The 21,479-nt window shown below is 41.9% G+C and overlaps 1 protein-coding gene and 2 long non-coding RNA genes across 5 annotated transcripts in view; 2 read left to right on the forward strand and 1 right to left on the reverse strand.

Moving 5' to 3' along the window:
• Positions 1-519, reverse strand: part of LOC116533507 — a 15,739-nt gene extending 15,220 nt beyond the window's left edge. The window contains exon 1 of the long non-coding RNA XR_004261327.1: positions 484-519. This is a non-coding gene — a long non-coding RNA (uncharacterized LOC116533507). The remainder of the gene's footprint in view (positions 1-483) is intronic.
• The window catches only part of LOC116533511, a 20,402-nt gene extending 14,890 nt beyond the window's left edge, over positions 1-5,512 (forward strand). Inside the window, exons 2-3 of the long non-coding RNA XR_004261330.1 lie at positions 1,761-1,765; positions 5,213-5,512. This is a non-coding gene — a long non-coding RNA (uncharacterized LOC116533511). The remainder of the gene's footprint in view (positions 1-1,760; positions 1,766-5,212) is intronic.
• NSMCE2 (NSE2 (MMS21) homolog, SMC5-SMC6 complex SUMO ligase) overlaps positions 1-21,479 on the forward strand; it is a 267,276-nt gene that overhangs the window by 217,548 nt on the left and 28,249 nt on the right. The gene's annotated exons all lie outside the window — the stretch shown is intronic.

Genomic DNA, 21,479 nt, shown 5'->3' on the forward strand with positions numbered 1-21,479 from the left:
TGCTCTGTCACCAGGCTGGAGTGCAATGGCACAGTCTCGGCTCACTGTAACCTCCGCTTTTCAGGTTCAAGTGATACTTCCGCCTCAGCCTCCTGAGTAGCTGGGACTACAGGTGCGTGCCACCATGCCCAGCTAATTTTTGTATTTTTAGTAGAGATGGGGTTTCACCACGTTGGCCAGGCTGGTCTTGAACTTCTGATATCAAGCAACCCATCTGCCTTGGCCTCCCAAAGTGCTGGGATTCCAGGCTGGGTCACCACTCCTGGCCCATTGTTTCTGATTTCACATCATCACTCCAACTTCCCATAATACCCTAAAGATGAGTCCATCTTGGGAAAAAATAAGACTATGATTTAAAGTCAGTGGTTCCCTAAAGTAAGATTCCCCCCACCTTTTCCCCCTCTTTTTTTTTTGAGAGAGGGTCTCACCCTGTCAGCCAGGCGGGAGTGCAGTGGTTTGATCGTGGCTCACTGCAGCCTCAACCTCCTGGGCTTAAGCAATCTTCCCACCCCAGCATCCGAGTAGCTAGGGCTATAGACACATGCCACCATACCTGGCTAATGTTTGTGTTTTTTGCAGAGATGGGATTTCACCATGTTGCCTAGGCTGGCCTCAAATTCTGGAGTTCAAATGAGCAGCCCACCTTGGCCTCCATAAATTCTGGGATTACAAGTGTGCACCACCACACCCGACCAAGATTTCTTTTTTAATATGTACTTCCTCCTCCATGCTTTGAAATTCTTTCCTACCAAATTGTATTTACACATAATAATTTTTGTCTTCCATGTTTTATTAATCAAAGACAGTTGTTTATCAGAGATCTTGGTCAGCGTAAGCCAACATGAATTCAGTATAGCAACACTATTATCTGATTCCAGGTTACGGGGGAGAAAAGAAGCTAGGATATTTCACTTATTAATTATTCATTTCAGATATACAGCCTTACTAATATCATGTACATATAAATCCAGAAAATGTGCAAAATCTAGAAGCCATGCAGAAAAAGATTGATAATTTGAACTACATAAAAGTAAAAATTAGCTGGGTGCAGTGGCTAATGCCTGCAACCTCAGCACTTTGGGAGGCCAAGACAGGCAGATCATAAGGTCAGGAGTTCAAGACCAGCCTGGCCAACATGGTGAAACCCTGTCTCTACTAAAAATACAAAAATTAGCTGGGCGTGGTAGCACACATCTGTAATCCCAGCTACTCAGGAGGCTGAGGCAGGAGAATCGCTTGAACTCGGGAGGCAGAGGTTGCAATGATCCGAGATCACGCCATTGCACTCCAGCCTGGGCAAAAAAGCAAGACTCCATCTCAAAAAATAAAATAAAATAATAAAAATTATTATATTAGAATGCCAGCTAAATTTTTTAAAATTATTTATGATATTTTTAAATTCCTTCAGTAAAGTCAAAAGACAAACTATCAGCCGAAGAGGAAAATTGTAATTTATGTGATAGAGGATTAATTTTCTGCACAAAATCTTACAAATCAATGTGAAAATGACAAATTAACATTCTACAAAATCAAAGCACATAGTTTCAGAAAAAGCAGTACCAATCACCAATAACAATATAAGATGTTTAACTTTACATAAGGAAATGAAAATAAAATAGGGCTAGGTACGGTGGCACATGCCTATAATCACAGCACTTTGGGAGGCTGAGGCAGGTGGATCACTTGATCTCAGGAGTTTGAGGCCAGCCTGGGAAACACAGTGAAACCCCATAACTACAAAAAATACAGAAACTAGCCAGATGTGGTGCCTGTAGTCCCAGCTACTTCGTGGGGCTGAGGTGGGAAGATTGCTTGAGCCTGGGAGGTTGAGGCTGCAGTGAGCCAAGATCATGCCACTGCACTTCATTCCAGCCTGGGTGACAGAGTGAGATCCTGTCTCAGAAATAAAATAATGTTTACCTATCAAATTGGAAAAGATGTACACTTTTGATAATGTTCAGTGTTGTAGTCTATATATGGGGAAGCAGACACCTTAAATAATTTATTCAACACATAAGTCCGCACATAGACCCAAAGGTATGTGATGTTGATGGCAATATCTATTATAACAGCCAAAAACTAGAAGCAAACATTTAAGTTCTGATCAAAATCAAGTAACAGGGACCACACTGAACTTCCCTCCTTCAAAAAACAGAGGAAAAAAAGAAGACAAAATATACGAAACAACCATGGCATTCAAGGCATTGACATCAAGCATGGAAAAGCAATGATCCTTGAAGATAGGAAACAAATGAAATGGGTCCTATGCTTGTTCCAGCTTACTGTTAAGAAAGTTTTTAGGCCATTGTACAGGGAGGGGGAACCTAGGCAGATCCTCATGGTCTCCCTGAATGGAGGAAATACAACAAAGAGTCCAGGGAAGCCAAAACAGCTAGACTAGAGTAGAGAGATGAACAAACAGAGAAATCTGGAAATGTGAGGAGGTCTCCTGAATACTGATGAACACATGTATGTGAAGAAAATACCCAAGGCCAGGGAAAGAGCTATCTAATGGATTAGAAAAAACAGTGCCTGGAACTCACACAGGGATGAGAACAGTACCTGTTCTCAATAGCCAGAAAGAAAATAAATCCATAATTCAGAGATATTGATGAAAGTCTTGCTTCAGTAGTAGAAAAAAAATTAATCATAGATTAAACACTGCTCTGGTCATCCTGAACACAACTTTAAAATAAGACCCAAAAGCATCAAAATGTAGTTTCCAATTAAATAACTACATCCCAGAACAAAACTCAAGAATGTTTATAAAAAAGTCAAAAATAAACAGCACCCAGAATGTCTAGATTCCAATTAAAATTACCAGGCAAACAAGTAGCAGGAAAATACAACCCGTAATAAGGGAAGGAAAATCACCTCATCAAAATTGACCTAGAAATGACACAGATATAAAAATTAATAGGAAAAGGCATTATAACAATTATTGTGATTGCATTCCATATGTTCAGAAAACTAGAATAAGGATTACCCATGTTAATTAGACACATGGAAGATAGACTTGTGGGTGTGTATGTGTATACATATGTAAAGACCCAGTGAGATGAAATCTAGAGTGGCTGAAATTTTTAAAAAGATAAAACACAACACTGGATGAGATTAATGACAGCTTAGACACTGCAGAAGAAGAGACTAGTGAACTAGACAACATAGCAGTGAAAACTACCCAAAATGAAACAAAAAACAAATCTTTAAAAAATGAACAGGGCACCAGTGAACTGTGGGACAGTTTCAGAAAGTCAAATATATGTTTTTAGTGAAGTCTCCGAAAGAAGAAAGCTATAATGAGATCAAAAAATATTTAAGGAAATAATGGCTGGCCAGGCATGGTGGCTGACACCCATAATCCAACACTTTGGGAAGCCAACACGCCTGAGGTCAGGAGTTCCAGACCAGCCTGGCCAAGACAGTAAAACCCCACCTCTACTAAAAATATAGAAATTATCTGGGCATGGTGGCATGCATCTGTTGTCCCACCTACTTGGGAGGCTGTGGCAGGAGAATAGCTTGAACCCAGGAGGTGGAGGTTGTAGTGAGCCAAGATTGTGAGTGACACTGCACTCCAGCCTAGGTGACAGAGTGAGACTCCATCTCAAATAAAAGTAAATAAACAATGGCTGAAAAGTTTCCAAATTTCATGAAAACTGTGAACCCACAGTTTTCAGATATAACAAACCCTCAAAAAAAGATATATGGAGAAAAAAAATACTACACCAAGGGATCTTATGATCAAATTGTTTAAAATGAGAGATAAGGAGAAAACAGCAACCAAACGGGGAAAAGATACCTCACGTATAAAATAACAAATATGAAGTTGACAGCAGATTTCTCAAAAAAAAATTAAAAAGTAAGGTAGAAAACAGTGAAATGAAATTTTTAAGGTACCGAAAGGAAGAAAAAACTTTCAGACTAGAATTTCATACCCAGCAAAAATATCTTTTCTTTAAAAAAGGTGAGATATAAAGACCTTTCAGACATACAAACAATAGAAGAATTTATCACCAGCAAACCTGCATTACAAGAAATGTTAAAGGGAAATGCTTCAAGAAGAAAAAAAAATGATACAGTATTAAATTCATTCTCATGCTGCTGTAAAGAAATACCTGAGACTGGGTAATTTATAAAGCAAAAAGGTTTAATTGGCTCACGGTTCATCAGGCTGTACAGGAAACATGATACTGGCATCTGCTCAGCTTCTGTGAAGGCCTCAGGAAATTGTCAATCACGGCAGAAGGCAAAGTGGAAGCAGGGACGTCTTACGTGGCCAGAGCAGGAAAAAGAGAGAGAGGCTACATACTTTTCAACCACCAGATCTCGCAAGAACTCTATCATGAGAACAGCACAAGGGGAATGGTGCTAAACTGTTAGAAACTGCCCCCATGATCCAATCACCTCCCACTAAGCTCCACCTCCAGTATTGGTGATTACATTTCAATATGAGATTTGGGCAAGGATGCAGATCCAAACCATATCAGATACCAAGTCAAAACCTGGATCTACACAAAGAAATAATATCATAAATGGTAACTGCATAGGTATACACAGGATTTTTTTTCTTAATATTTTAACCTCCTTAATCATTGAGTTTTTCAAGCATAAATAATATCAATGTTTATATCATATGTAAAAGTAAAATGTATGACACTAGCAGTAAGGCTAGCAGGGAGAAATAGAATTATACTGTTTTAAGGCTCTTACACTATACAAGCTCAGACAACTGGTTTCATGGTAAATTCTACCCAGTATTTAAGGAAAAAGTAATACCAAGTCTACAAAAACTCTGTCAGAAAACTGAAGAGGAGAAAATATTACCCAAAACATTCTACAAGGATAGCATTACCCTGATGCCAAAACCAGGCAAAGTTATTACAGGAAAAGAAAATCACAAATTATCCCTCATAAACATAGATACAAAAATTCTAAATAAATTTTTAGCAAATGGACTCCAAATATATACAAAAAAAGATAACACATTATGACCAAGGCGGTGGGGGCGGAGGGTGTTATTCCAGAAATGCAAGGTTGGTTTGACATTTGAAAAACTAATCTGTATAATTCACCATAGTAACAGACCAAAAAAAGAAAAATCAGGCCAGGCACAGTGGCTCTTGCCTGGAATCCCAGGCATGGTGGTCAGTTTTTGTTGTTGTTGTTGTTGTTGTTGTTGCTATGTTTTGAACTTTAGCCATCCTAATAGGTTTTAATCTGCATTTCACTAATGACACTGGAGGTTGAACATCTTTACGTATGGTTATTTGTCACTTATATATTTTCTTTTAAGTGTTCATTCACATCAATATTTTTTGTTCATTTCAATATCTTTTAAGATCTTTTTTCCATTTTTCTGTTTTTTTTAATTATTAAGTTTTGAGAGATCTTTTTATATTCTGGATATGAACTCAAACTGACCACTTTAGGAGTCTAAAGTGGGACAGTCGCTTGAGCCCAGGAGTTTGAGACCAACCTGGGCAACATAGTGAGACTCTGCCTCTACAAAGAAATTTTAAAATTATCCAGATGTGGTGGTGGGTACCTGTAGTCTTAGCTACTCAAGAGGCTGAGGCATGAGGATCACTTGAGCCCACAAATTGACGGAGCTATGATTGTGCCACTGCACTCTAGTCTGAGAGGGAGTGAGGGAAAAAGAAGGAAAATCATATGATCATCTCAATAGATAGAGAAAAGGCATTTGACAAAATCCAATACTGATTCTTGATTTTAAAAATTCTCAGCCAGGCACAGTGGCTTATGCCTGTAGTCCCAGCACCTTGGGAGGCTGAGGCAGGCGGATAGCTTGAGGTCAGGAGTTCGAGACCAGCCTGACCAAAATGGTGAAACCCCATCTCTACTAAAAATACAAAAATTAGCCAGGTGTGGTGGCACAGGCCTGTAATCCCAGCTACTCAGGAGGCTGAGACAGGAGAATTGCTTGAACCTGGGAGGCAGAGGTTGCAGTCAGCCGAGATTGTGCCACTGCACTCCAGCCTGGGAGACAGAGCAAGACTCTGTCTCAAAAAAAAAAAAACCTCAGCAAAAGAGAATAGAACTTTTTTTTTTTTCGATGGGGTCTAGCTCAGGATAGTCTCCATAGTCTCCATCTCCTGACCTTGTGATCCACCCACCTCGGCCTCCCGAACTGCTGGGATTATAGACATGAGCCACCATGCCTGGTCAAGAGAACTTCTTAAATCTACTAATGGACATCTATGACAAGCCTACATATAAGATTAAATTCATGGGGAAAAACTGAAAGCATGTCCCCTAAGGAAAATAGCAAGGTTGTCTACTCTTACTGCTTCTATTTAGCATTGTACTGGGGTTTGAACAAGTGTAATAAGGTAAGAAAAAGCAATAAAGGCATCCATTGGAAAAGGAGTAGTAAAATTTGTAGATAATGTGATCATCTGTGCTGAAAATCCAATGAAATCTACAAAAAAAGATGCTAAAACTAATAAGTGAGTGTAGTAAATTTGTAAAATATTAGACTAATTAAAAATAACCAGTTATATTTCTATATACTAGCAACAATCAGAATTTTAAATTTTTATTTATTTATTTATTTATTTATTTATTTATTTTTTTTTTTTTTTTTTTGAGACAAAGTTTCACTCATGTTACCCAGGCTGGAGTGCAATGGCGCGATCTCGGCTCACCGCAACCTCCGCCTCCTAGGTTCAGGCAATTCTCCTGCCTCAGCCTCCTGAGTAGCTGGGATTACAGGCACGCACCACCATGCCCAGCTAATTTTTTGTATTTTTTTTTAGTAGAGACGGGGTTTCACCATGTTGACCAGGATGGTCTCGATCTCTTGACCTCGTGATCCACCCGCCTCGGCCTCCCAAAGTGCTGGGATTACAGGCTTGAGCCACCGCGCCCGGCCCAGAATTTTAAATTTTTAAATGCCATTTATGATATCATCAAAAATATGAAATACCGCCAATATGGCAAAACCTCATCTCTACTAAAAATACAAGGAGTAGCTGGACTTGGTACATGCCTGTGATCCCAACTACTTGGGATCTTTGGGAGAATCACTTGAACCCAGGAGGCGGAGGTTTCAGTGAGCTGAGATCATGCTACTGCACCCCAGCCTGGGCAACAGAGTGAGACTCAGTCTCAAAATATATATATATATGAAATACTTATTGATGTATCTGACTAAAGGTGTGCAAAAACTGTATACTGAAGGAAAACTGTGAGAAATCAGATGAATTAATTGCTTTAGTTTTCCAGGGCTTAACATCTTGACCAATGCCAAAAAAAAAAAAAAAAGAAGAATAAAAGTAAATAAAAAGAAAAAGAAATCAGAGACCTAAATTAATGGAGAGATATACCATGTTAATGAATAGGATGACTCAATATACTTAAGATGCCATTTCTCACCAAATTGATCCCGTTGATTCAAAGAAACCATAATCAAAATCCCAGCAGGAGTATTTGTAGATATTGACAAGATTATTCTGAAATTTCTATAGAACCACAAAGGACGTACAGCATCCAAAATAACTTTGAAAAAAAGAACAAAGTTAGAGAACTTATTCTGCCTGACTTCAAGACTTATGAAGCTATAGTAACCAGGATAGTCTAATAAAATAGACAACAGTTAAATAAATCAGTGGAATGGAATAAAGTCCTGAAATAGATCCATGCATAGACAGGCAATTAATTTTCTACATATGTGCAGACAGTTCCATGGTTTTCCACAAACATGCAAAGATAATGCAGCGAGAAAATGACAGCCTTTGCAACAAATGGTCCTGTAACAGTCAAATATTCATATATTCTGAAAGCAAACTTTGAACCATATCTCACACCATATGTAAAAATTAACTCAAAGTGGATCATAGAGCTGAATATAAAACGTAAAACTATAGAAGCCCTAGAAGAAAACATAGGAGAAACTGTGACCTTGGTTCAGGCAAAGAGCAGTCTACATTTTTAAAAATTATAATTTAGACTTCATCAAAATTGGGAACTTCTGTTCTTCAAGAGATACTCTTAGGAGAAAGAAAGGCCAAGTGACAGGCTGGGAAATGTTATTTTCAAATCACAAATCTGATAAAGGGCCTGTATCCAGAATGCTAAAAGAACTCTCAAAACTCAATAAGAAGAAAGCACTCCCAAAAATGGAAAAAAGATTTTCAAAATATACTGAAATGAACAAAAAAATACTGACATGAACAGACACTTAAAATGTATGTGACAAGCACATGTAAATATGCTCAGCCTCTTTTAGTCATTAGGGAAATACAGGTTAACACTATAATGAAATACCACTGCACGCCTATTAGGATGGTTAAAGTTTAAAAAAAAATAACAAAAAGTGATCATGTCATGTGTTAGGAAGTATATGCAGAATCTGAGTCTCTTCACACTGCTGGTAGAAATGTAAAATGATGCAACCACTTAAAAAGTTTAATATGTATTACCTAGGCACCCCACTTTGAGATATTTATTCAAGATCATTGGAAGCATATGCCCATAGAAAGACTTCTACTACACTAATGTTCATAGCAGCATTATTTCTAATAATTCAAATTGGAAGCAAGCCCAATGTCCCTAACTGATAAATGAATAGACATTGTATGGCATATGCATAGAATACTACACAGCAAAAAAAAAAAAAAAAATCAGGAACAGATTATTGATACATGCAGCAAGGTGCCAGACAAATAAAAGAGCATATCCTAGGTGATTCCATTTAGATAAAATTCTTTATGGTGCAAATTGATGTAAGGTGTCAGAAAACAGATCAGTCGTGTCAGGGTAGGGGTTAGGAGCCTAAAGGTGCAAGGGCACAAGGCAACTTTGTGATCGATCAAGATATGTTTACTTTCTCCATTGTGATGATGATTTGCACAGATGTATACGTATGTCAAACTTATCAAATTATATCCTTTAAATGCATAATTAATTGCATATCAATTACGCAGGAAAGATGGGGACAGGAAGCTACTTACTTACATGTTTCTTATAGTCTCAGCTACTCGGGAGGCTGAGGCAGGAGGATCACTTGAGTCCCGGAGTTCAAAGCTGCAGTGCACTATGATAGCACCTGTGAATAGCCACTGTACCCCAGCCTGGATAACATAGCCAAACCCCGTCTCTATTAAAAAAAAATTAAAATAAAATGTATATCGTTAGGGTTATTAATTAGATGAATTCTGGGGTCTCGCTCTGTTGCCCAGGCTGGAGTGCATTGGCATATCTCAGCTCACTGCAACCTCCACCTCCTGGCTCAAGTGTTCCTCCCACTTCAGCTTCCCAAGAAGCTGGAACCACAGGCATATACCACCGCGCCTGACTAATTTGTATTTTTGGTACAGACAGCACTTTGCCATGTTGCCCAGGCTGGTCTTGAACTCCTGAGCTCAAGCAATCTGCCCTCCTTACCCTCCCAAAGTGCTAGGATTATAGGCATGAACCACCGTGTCTAGATTAAGCAGCTATTTTTTAAAATGAAGTCGGGCGCAGTGGCTCACACCAGTAATCCCAGCATTTTGGGAGACCAAGGAAGGAGGATCACCTGAGTTCAGGAGTTTGAGACCAGCCTGTCCAACATGGTGAAATCCCCACTCTATTAAAAATACAAAAGTTAGCTGGGCATGGTAGTGGGCACTTGTAATCCCAGCTCCTTAGGAGTCTGAAGCAGGAGAATCGCTTGAACCTAAGAGCAGAGGTTGCAGTGAGCCAAGATCGTGCCATTGTACTCCAGCATGGGCAACAAGAGTGAAACTTCGTCTCAAAAAATTAAATAAATTTAAAAAAATGAAGTCAACCTATATTTGTCAATAGGAAATGACCCCCCAAATAAATTATTAGATGGAAAAATGCAAGGTACAAAACAATATATATTAACATATCCCTTTTTGAGTAAAAATAGGCATTATATATGTGTGTGTTTTTGTAGATATGCATGTATGTGTCTGTTTATATATGTACATAGTTTGTGTATATACATACATCGTGTGTGTGTGAGGGATTTCTTGAGCATATACAAAAGCTTACAGTAGTGGTTTCTGAGAATTGGGCTTGTGGGCTTGTGGAAAAGAGAGAGAGGACTTCTGATTTTACTCACTTTTGTTGAATCTTTTTAAAAACCATATATATGCATTTTTAAAATAATTTTAAAAAGAAGATAGGTTAAAAAGTTAGAGAGGGCAGGCTGAGCATGGTGGCTCACACCTGTATTCCTAGCACTTTGGGATGCGAAAACAGACAGATCACCTGAGGTCAGGAGTTCCAGACCAGCCTGGGCAACATGGTAAAACCCTGTCTCTACTAAAAATACAAAAAAATTAGCCAGCGTGGTGGCAAGCACTTTTAATCCCAGCTATTCAGGAGGCTGAGGCAGGAGAATCACATGAACCTGGGAGGCGGAGGTTGCAGTGAGCTGAAATCACAGCACTGCACTCCAGTCTGGGTGATATAGCAAGACTGCATCTCAAAAAAAAAAAAAAAAGATAGAAACCAAAATTGGGAAGTATCAATTGAAATACAAGTACTGAATGAAGATATTATCATTACCAATTGAAAACTATATGATTGAAACATAATTCAGTTTATTTATTCATTTGAATAGCTTCCATCTTTTTAGGAGGCTTTAAAGATAATTCTGTGTTAGGAAATTGATGTTATGGGTTTATCCCAAATAACTAAAATGTTTGATGCCTCATTTCTTGATCAGATTGAAGAGAGTGCTTTTTTTGTCTTTAATTTGAGCTAAAACATCTGTCTTTTTGTAGAATGTGAAAGCCAGACAAGAAAGCAGGTACAGAACTGAGGAGGCTGGAAGTCTTTGTCCATACAGGTGTTGGGCACAGAATGTAAGGAAATAAAAGGTGTTAAAAGTAGGATTTCTTTAGGAGTATTACAAGACATGAAGGTTTGACCTGAAGTACTCCATTTCTGCAATATAGTGTAAGTAATCACAAAATATATGTATACAGTTGTTTTAGGATTTCAAAGCATAACTATATTAGGTAACTAATTACCATGTGGTTTATCAGGAATGGGTTTACAGAGTTTCTTGACTTCTCTAAATGGGTCTGAATGGATTCATATGGAGGTAATCTGGGAACTCCCCTTGAGCCTTTTGAGATTTGTATATATTAAAGACCTCACCCTCAATAAAACATTGCCATATTCAAGAACTATCATAATTATGGGTCAGGTTTTCTAACACAAGGAAATACATTTCTTAAGACTATTTGCTTTAGTGAGACTAACATTTAAGGAAGTAGCACTGGCCATTTTTCCAGGTTGGATAGTCACTTTTAAGAGGCAGGCATCATCCAAAGACTTCTGACTGGCCTTTTTTTTTTTTTTAAACAGACTCTTTTTTTTTTTTTTTTTTTTTTCCTGAAACAGAGTCTCGCTCTGTTGCCCAGGCTGGAGTGCAGTGGTGCAATCTGGGCTCACTGCAACCTCCGCCTCCCGGGTTCAAGCAATTCTCCTGCCTCAGCCCCCCAAGTAGCTGGGACTACAGGTGCCCACCACCATGCCCAGCTAACTTTTGTATTTTTAGTAGAGATGGGGTTTCACCATATTGGCCAGGCTGGTCTCAAATTCCTGACCTTGTGATCCGCCCGCCTCAGCCTCCCAAAGTGCTGAGCCACCGTGCCCAGCCACTTTTTTACAGATTCTTAAGTATGACATTGAAATTGATTATCAGAATCATGTCCACAAGGAACAATATTCTAAACTTGATGTATGAATCTTCATGATGCCTCTGCCTATGGAAAATTTTTTAATTATGTATAAGGTCATGGGATGGAGCTAAGTATAATAACTGTATTCTCCATTTAAGAATCAATTTCCATGCCTGTCTCATCAGAGTCTAGTGAAAGAGAATAAAAGAAAGGTTTATAAAGCACATGGAGAGACATGACTGTAAATGACTGAGCACCTCGAGGGCCTAGATTGGGTTTTATACCAGGCACAAGGAGTATCTTAACAACATTTTCACTGGAGTGGATCTGGACACCAAGCCCTGCTGGTTTTAGAACTACTCAGAGGCTGAGTAGTTCTCTCATGAGAGACCAACTCAAGGATTTTCAAAAATGTGGTCTTGAGGATTCTCCACATGATTCACAGGCTGGTGCACAAATTCTCAATGTGTAGTGTTTCATTTCTGGCATGAATCAGTGATTTGCTATCCATCATCGGTGTTTCCTTAGAAACAGTATCCGCCTTTTCATTCATTCCTGTCATCTGGGTTTCCACTTTCTGGTTTTTTCTTTTTTCTCTTTAGTGGCAGGGGAGTTATAATCTTAAAATGTCACAGCTAGAAATAATATCCAAGGTCATTTTAGTTCCAGCCCTCTCAGAGATGAGGAAATGTCTAGTCACTGTTTCAGTGAGACCCGAAGTCAGAACTCCTGGCCCCCAGCTAAGCACCTTCTCTGCTGCCTGCATCAGGCCTGTCCTATTAGACAGTCTGCAGACCAAGGAAATGTGAGCGGTGCTGTCCAGACTCATCCAAGACTGAGTTGTGGCTGAGAGCTGAGACAGCTACTGCATCAGTTAAGATGCAGAGGCCGGGTGCAGCGGCTCACGCCTGTAATCCCAGCACTTTGAGAGGCCGAGGCAGGTGGATCACTTGAGGTCAGGAGTTCAAGACCAGCATGACCAATCTGGTGAAACCCCATCTCTACTGAAAATACAAAACTTCGCCAGGAGTGGTGGCGGGTGCCTGTGGTCCCAGCTACTCGGGAGGCTGAGACAGGAGAATTCCTTGAACTGGGGAGGTAGAGGTTGCAGTGAGCCAAGATTGTGCCACTGCATTCCAGCCTGGGTGGGTGACAGAGCGAGACTCCATCTCAAAAAAAAAAAAAAAAAAAAAGAAAGAAAGACAGAGACAGCTGGGCATGGTGGCTCACCCCTATAATCCAAGCACTTTGGGAGGACGAGGTGAGCAGACCACCTGAGGTTGGGAGTTTGAGACCAGCCCAACCAACATGGAGAAATCCTGTCTCTACCAAAAATATAAAATTATCCAGGTGTGGTGGTGCATGCCTGTCATCCCAGCTACTCGGGAGGGTGAGGCAGGAGAATCACTTGACCCAGGAGGTGGAGGTGGCAATGAGCCGAGACCACACCATTGCATTCCATCCAGCCTGGGCAACAAGAGCAAAACTTCATCTCAAAAAAGATACCAAAAAAACCACCCTTGAATCATGTTGCAGCAGCATCAAGGTACAGCCCCATGCTTGGTAAAATCCCCCACCTGGGAAACCAGGTCTGAATAACAGCAAGACCAGCCTGACCCCAGTCCCCAGTGGCAGGCATCCTTTCTTACCAGATTATCTCGGTGAGACTGTAACTAGGATGTTCTTGGATGTATAAAACCTGGCACGGCCTTGCAGTTTCAGCCCAGGTCCTTTCAATCTGGGAACAGCAGGAGCTCCACTACAGGAGCTTTTGGCTGTGAGCAGGGCTCATATCAGCTTGGCTCTTCAGAGCTGTCACAAAACCTGACCTTTGTTTTTTGATATCCTGTTTCCTTTCTTTTTAGTTACCTAGAAGATTTGCTTTTGAACAAGCGTCATGTTTTGTTTTCAGTGAGGGTGAGGTATTTATGTGGATGCTTTCGTTGGAATCCACATCTGCCTTTGGTCATTGACAACTTCAACCTTAGTCCTCAGCCGCACACCCGTCTAGCTTGTTCTGATATCCTAGAACAACCTTTGAGTCTGGGGACCCTTTTTTATCTTGTGGCTCCATCACAGTATGGCCTCTGGGATCAAACTTATTAGCTGCCTTGCAAGTATCAGGCCAGCTTACCTCTCTGCACCTCGGTTTCCTCATCTGTAAAATGGGGATAATATTCGCAACCTGCCTCATAGAGTTGTTGTGAGACACATTGTGAATTAATTTACACAGTGTTCGCTCAGTTCAGGGCCTGGTAGATAGCTAGCACTCAGTAAACTGACAGGTGGCCATGGAGGTGGTGGTGGTGGCACCATGTAGTAAGAGTGGTTGTTACTGTTTTCGTTATTATCACTTCTCTCCAGCCCCCTCTGAAAGAACCGTCATTACCTACAACCATTGACCCTGAGGTTGGGAGTTAAGGCCAAAGCTGGGTAAGCTTCAGGAGGAAGGAGGATGATCTAGGAATGGGAGGGAATAGGTAGCTTTACAGATTTGGATGCGTTGCTTTCAGAAGGATGGAAAGAAGGCTGCCTTCTTGTTGGGGAAAACAGAACTTTTTTTTTTTTTTTTTTTTGAGACAGAGTCTTTCTCTGTCACCCAGGCTGGAGTGCAGTGGCACCATCCTGGTTCACTGCAGCCTCCATCTCCCAGGTTCAAGTGATTCTCCTGCCTTAGCCTCCCGAGTAGCTGGGATTACAAGCATGCACCACCACACCCGGCTAATTTGTGTATGTTTTAGTAGACGGGGGTTTCACCATGTTCGCCAGGCTGGTCTCGAACAACTGATCTCAGGTGATCTTCCACTCGGCCTCCCAAAGTGCTGGGATTACAGGTGTGAGCCACCATGCCCAGCCCCCAGAACTAGCTTTTGGACACACCATGAAGAAGTGTAGAAATCTCCTGCCCTCTTGACAACTCCAGCCTCAGGGAGAAAGGCTACCTTAGAGAAACACCTATCTGCTCTAAGGAATGCATGGACCAAAGATAAGCCCACACCTGGGCGACTTCAGATTTCATTCCATGTCTAATGACATTTATTTTTTAAGCCTTGTATGTCCACTAGGTATTAAAGAAAACAGAACTTAGAGCTAGAACTTCCCAATAAGAAGCAGGATCGGCAGGGAATGCAGGAGGCTTTGGAGGAGCATGGTCCCCTGACACTGCCTCTCCCAAGCACGTGGCCAGGAGCACTTACCTCTCTCTAGGCCCCAGCTGTGAAGCTCAGGGTTTGGACTAGGTGACCACAGCTCCTTTCAGTTTTAATGTAATGCAGAATCCACTAAAAGAGAAACCCAAACCTTGTTCCCTTTACGCTTTAGATTTTTCTGTTACCACCTCTTTCACACACATGATGTGAAAAAGCTGGTAACATGTCATATATTAAGAAAGAAAGGTGGCCGGGTGGGGTGGCTTATGCCTGTAATCCCAGCACTTTGGGAGGCTGAGGCTGGCAGATCACAAGGTCAAGAGATCAAGACCATCCTGGCCAACATGGTGAAACCCTGTCTCTACTAAAAATACAAAAATTACCTGGGCATGGTGGCACACACCTGTAGTTCCAGCTACTCCGTGGAGGCTGAGGTAGGAGTATCCCTTGAACCCGGTAGGCAGAGGTTGCAGTGAGCCAAGATCATGCCACTGCACTCCAGCCTGGCAACAGAGTGAGCCTCCGTCTCAAAATAACAAAAATGATAATAATTGTTGTTGTTTTTTTTTTTTTTGGGACAGAGTTTCGCTCTTGTTACCCAGGCTGGAGTGCAATGGCGCGACCTCGGCTCACCGCAACCTCCACCTCCTGGGTTCAGGCAATTCTCCTGCCTCAGCCTCCTAAGTAGCTGGGATTACAGGCACGCGCCACCATGCCCAGCTGATTTTTTGTATTTTTAGTAGAGACGGGGTTTCACCATGTTGACCAGGATGGTCTCGATCTCTTGACCTCGTGACCCACCCGCCTCGGCCTCCCAAAGTGCTGGGATTACAGGCTTGAGCCACCGCGCCCGGCAATAATTGTTTTAAAACATAAAAAAAAAGTTTCTTATAATTTTGAACAAGTCATTAGATGTCTGTGACCGTTTCCTCACCTGTGAAATGGTTATCAGTCCTCAGGGCCCTCCCTCGTAGGGTGCTTATGGACATTAGATAATAAAAAGATTGTAAAGCACTGTGTAAATGTCAAGTGCTGAGTAATGGGGAAGAGTAACTGCAGACAGGGTAGGAAAAGGTAGCATGGGAAAGATGAAAACTAGAGATTTTCTCCTCCCTGAAGTTTAGAAATTATGTTTTTATTTTAACAGAAAATAACTGAATTCTTCTTATACACTTTTCTCTTAATGCTTTAGAATAGCACAATTTGAAGGACTGCCTTCGACCACATTGTTAGAAATTACTTCATTGCTTCAGAACCCAAATCCCCAGCAAAGAATGTCAGAGCAGCTTACTGTCTTTAAATTATAGTCAACAGTAAAGTTTCAGTGCATAGCATGGTCCTCTTCTCGAAATCACAAATTTACTCGCTGGGTAAAATTCAGAAAGTGTGGAGAGCAGTAGAAGTCTGGTCTCCAGGGCACTCTGGTAAGCTTCAGTCAGCTATGGCCTGTGCAAGGGCAAACAGTAGTTCCATATTTCATTCAGTTGGCACTTTCTCTAAGGAGATCAAAGCTGCTTTGTGAACTTAATCTATTTAATTCTCACAACATCCCTGCCATGTAAGTAGCTGCTATCACCCTCCCCCTGCTGATATGAAGCCCACAGTCAGATATGAAAACTGGCTTTTCAAGGGCACAAGCAAATCGACATCAAGAACAGGAGTTGCACTCTAACTTTTATTTATTATCCTCTTCCCGTGTGAATACATTCTCCAAAGTCAAGCAAATTTGAGAGTTCCTTATTTTACCAGTCACCAATGCTAAGCCAAAATTTGAGAACTCTGTGAAGGGCATACTTGTTTGTCTCCAGTTAATAGATTTTTAGAAAACTGGCAGGTTTGCTGAGCCTTCCTCTTCGCTGTTAGATATTCTAGAAATTTTGACCTTAGATGCATGAGGAAGTAAGGCCATGCTAATAGTATTGCCTGGTTTACAGAGTCAAATATACCTGGGCTTGGGTAGCTCTGTGAACTACAGTTTTCATTAAAATGTGAATAACATAGTACTTGCAACAGAGTTGTATCAATTAAATGGTGCAATGTCTATAAAAATCTTAGCGTAGAAGCTGATGCATAGTAACCCTTCAGTAAACAATAGTTCTCATATTACAAAACAAACAGGTTCTTAGGTTAGCTCTTTCCTTGTTAAGATTTTCACTGAATATTTAAGCTCTAGTCAAGCTAATCGAGATATATTACAGGTTTTCTTTTAAAAAGAATGCTTTGTATGTTGCTACAGCAAGCCTACTCCGTTTTCTTTTCCGCTTTCCCGGTCAGTGTTCCATTTTAGTTACAAGAAGCTTCAGGGAGAAGTTCCTGCACTTTAGCTTGGATTCTGTCAAAACAAGATTACCTCTTTAGTTGACCCTGTGAGAAGCCGTTTAGTCTTATGAACCAGCCTTTGATTTCAGAATTCTTTGAGTTCTCGTGAATGTGGCAAACTACCCTGCAGTGTGCTTGGAAATCATCCAGTTTGGGACGTCCTCAAGAGAGAGGGATAAGATGATCTAATCGGTTCTGGAACTTGGAAGGGACAAAGTTGTTTGAGTGGAACACTAAGCTGTGAACCCAGTATCATAGACATGATTGTTGCCACTGCCCTTCGTTCCCAAATGGCGGGGGAGGCATACAGAAAATAGAGGTGACTTGGGCTCCACTCCCCACCTGCAGAATCAGAGTCTCCAAGAATGGACCTGAGAATCTAGATTTCTTTTTTCTTCTTTTTCTTTTTTTAGAAACAGAGTTTCACTCTCTTGCCCAGGCTGGAATACAGTGGCACGATCATGGCTCACTGCAGCTTCTGCCTCCTGGGCCCAGGTGATCCTCCTCCTTCAGCCTCCCAAGTAGCTGGGATTACAGGCGCATGCCACCATGCCTGGGTAATTTTTATTATTTTTAATTTTAGAGACAGGGTGTCACTAAGTTGCCCAGGCTGGTCTCGAACTGGCCTCAAGTGATCCTCTTGCCTCAGGCTCCAGAGTCACTGAGATTACAGGTGCAAACCACCATGCCCTGCTAGTTTTGTTTTTTTTTTTTTTTTTTTTTTTTTTTAACGTTTCGTTTTTGTTGTCTAGGCTGAAGTGCAATGGTGCGATCTTGGCTCACCACAACCTCCGCCTCCTGGGTTCAAGCAATTCTTCTGCCTCAGTCTCCCAGGTAGCTGGGATTACAGGCATGTGCCACCATGCCCGGCTAATTTTGTATTTTCAGTAGACACGGGTTTCTCCATGTTAATCAGGCTGGTCTTGAACTCCCAACCTCTCAGGTGATCTGCCTGTCTTGGCCTCCCAAAGTGCTGTGATTATAGCCATGCGCACCACGCAGGCCTAGATTTCTTTCTAATGTAGTTTTCCTTGTAGTTCTGATACCACCAAGTTTGGGAACCATGCTTGAGGCCATTTTCCAGATGAGGAAAATTAGGCTGAAGGGGAGGAGCGCCTCCTCCAAGGTCGTTGGCATGCTGAGCTCATGAATGGCAGAGGCCCGCCCAGAGCTCAGATCACCCTCACAGTCAGTGCAGGTTTTTTCCATTACTCCTTTGTGCTCCTGGGTCCGCTGTTGACTCAGGATACGCAGCCGAAACTGTCTGTGTCTGTACTTTCTCATCTGTATTGTAGAGCTAATAACTCCTGACCTTAAAGGGCCATTGTGAGGTTTTATTAGTTAAAGTGTGTTCAGTTCACTTTGTCCTTTACTCAGAGTCTGTTCTTTAGACAACTGAAAGGGTGCTAAATTAAGCCATTTTGCAGAGAGTTCTGAGTCATCCAGTGGCAGCTGTCTGTGCCTCACTGGAGGTGCTTTGATCATTGTCATCTAAATGCATGCGTTAAGTACTGTCTGTAGCACAGCACTCCAGGCTGTGCTAAGTGACTTACCCAGATAATGGTCTCTGCCCTTGAGAACTGCACTGAGGCAAGGGACGTAAAGGTTATTCACACAGCGACAGAACAGGGGATCCATGAATGTTGAATTCAGAGAGCCGAGAAGGAGCATGGGGACACCCATTCTGCGCCCCTGGCTTATAGAGCTGAACTGCTGCAGCTCACACATGGCATGTTGAGAGCAGGATGTGTGACGCAACCAGGCAGAGTCCTTCCCACCTCCCCTGCTGGTTGGAATGTGGCAAGTGTCCATTATAGTCAATCTGGAAAGGCTTTCGTTTGGAGTCGGTTTTAAGGATATCTTGAAATGAGGCCTTTAAGGGCCAGGCATGGTGGCTCACACCTGACGCCTGTAATCCCAGCACTTTGGGAGGCCGAGGCGGGTGGATCACAAAGTCAGGAGTTCAAGACTAGCCTGGCCAATATGGTGAAACTCCGTCTCTACTAAAAATACAAAAATAGCCAGGCATGGTGGCATGCACCTGTAATCCCATGTACTCGGTAGGCTGAGGCAAAAGAACTGCTCGAACCCAGGAGACGGAGGTTGCAGTGAGCCGGGATCACGTCACTGCACTCCAGTCTGGGTGACAGCAAGACTCTGTCAGAAAAAAGAGAGAATGAGAGAGAGAAAGAGGGACAGAGAGAGGAAGGAAGGGAGGGAGGGAAAGAAGGAAGGAAGGAAGGAAGGAAGGAAGGAAGGAAGGAAGGAAGGAAGGAAGGAAGGAAGGAAGGAAGGAAGGAAGGAAGGAAGGAAAAGGAAAGGAAAGGAAAGGAAAGAGAAAGGAGGGAGGACTTTGGGGCTCAGAAGATGGCTTAGGGGATGGTGGGCAGACTATGTGTATGAAGGATTGGGCCAAAAAAGATTACGAAGTATCTTTTTTTTTTATTTTGAGACACAGTCTCGCTGTCACTCACGCTGGAGTGCAGTGACCTCCCAGGCTCAAGCAGTCCTCCCACCTCAGCCTCCTGGTAGCTGGGACTACAGAATGTACACCACCACACCCTGCTAACTGTTGATTTTTTTGTAGAGGCACAGTCTCACTCTATTGGGCAGGCTCATCTCAAACGCCTGGCCTCAAGCAGTCCTCCCACCTCAGCCTCCCAAAGTGCTGGGATCACAGGCACGAGCCACAGTGCCTGACCAGATTGCGAAGCATATTGAAGCGATCTGAAAAGAAATATTAAAGCAGTGGACATGGTTCTTGAGGGTGTTTTGTACCACAGAGCAAAGTCCCAACAGGACTCTGCAAAGGAAGCCAACCACTCAGAATTACTGCCAAGGGAGGGGCTGTGATGGCGCTTGATGGAGTGAGGGGGGTGGGAAGCAGCTCTGGAGAGTTAAGGAATCATTGCTACCATTTTTAAACAGCAATTATGTGCCAAGCCCCGTGTTTAGCATTTTACATAAAATGCCTTTATCCTCAGAACAGCCCTGCCAGACAGGTATTTTCATCTAGACAGGTGTTTCCCCTGTAATATGACAAAACGCACCGAGGGTGGTTAAGTAGCTTGCTCAGAAACACAGAGGGACTGAGGAAGGCAGTATTTAAGTCCCTGCTGGATCCTTCCAGATCTGTCTGCTACACCTTGAGGCCACTCTAAGAATATTAGAGCTAGTTATGTAAAGTCAGCCAGGAGGTAACTAAAAATTTTCATTATTGTCTATAAACCAAAAATAAAAAAGGAGCAAAATGGGGGTGATATTCCATACAGTAAGATGGGGGAAGCCTCACAGGCTCTCTCAGTGTTCTGAATTATGCCCAAGAAAGGATGAGCAGAAAATGACTAAGGTTCCTTAGTTGGCAGATCAGTGACCCAGTCAGATGGACGCGAGGAAGGACCTCCAAAGGGAGATAAGCGTATGTCATTGATAGTAAGAGTTACTGATGATTAGGGTGTTTAAGATTGAGAACTAAGCATTGCTCAACCAAAGGGGAAAGTTCAAAGTGAATAGGTAAGTTGGCGTGTCATCTAAAGAAATGATAGCGTGTCATCAAGTGAGATAGAGCCTCAGAAAACATCACTTTTGGACCTGTGTACATATAGCATTGTACTAAGACACTGTAGCAAGGAAGTGAATAGATAAGAATTAGGAAAATTGCCAGGCACAGTGGCTCACATCTATAATCCTAACACTTTGGGAGGCCAAGGTGGGCGGATCACCTGAGGTCAGGAGTTCGAGACCAGCCTGACCAACATGGAGAAACCCCATCTCTACTAAAAGAAAAAAAAATAATTAGGAAAATTACAAACTAGGAGAAGCCATATATTCTCACACAGCACCTTGTAATAAAGGGAGAAGCGCAGGGAAAGTTAAGCCTAGCAGGACCCCACTCCCAGTAGAAATGGACCATTGATATGATTTTGAACGTAGGAAGGACAGAGCATTGAGGCATAATGTAAAAGCAAGCACCTCTAGTATCGTGAAATCCAGGGAAGAAGGAAAGGAAAGGAAGAGAACACCTGTTGAACATTTTATTATGTGCTGGGCATATTAATCAATTACTCAATTAAATTCAATGTGATATTCAGTTAAATACCCAGTCCTTACAGTAGTTCTGCCAGTTAAACGTTGTCCCATTTTACAGATGGAGAAACTAAGGCTCTGAGAGGTGGTCATTTTCCCAAGATCAAACAGCTAAGGGAGGCAGGATTGCCCCAGGTCTGACTCTGAACCCCTTGTTTTTACCACACTGCCTCAGCCAGAAGTTGGAGAAGGGAAAGGAGGATTGGTTATATGCAGAGTTAGAAGCTATGAGAGGATGGTGAGGATCAGAGTGGATTTG

The sequence above is a fragment of the Sapajus apella genome, unplaced genomic scaffold (assembly GCF_009761245.1).
Source record: "Sapajus apella isolate SASKATOON/1434 unplaced genomic scaffold, GSC_monkey_1.0 scaffold3, whole genome shotgun sequence".
In the NCBI taxonomy this organism is placed as follows: domain Eukaryota; kingdom Metazoa; phylum Chordata; class Mammalia; order Primates; family Cebidae; genus Sapajus; species Sapajus apella.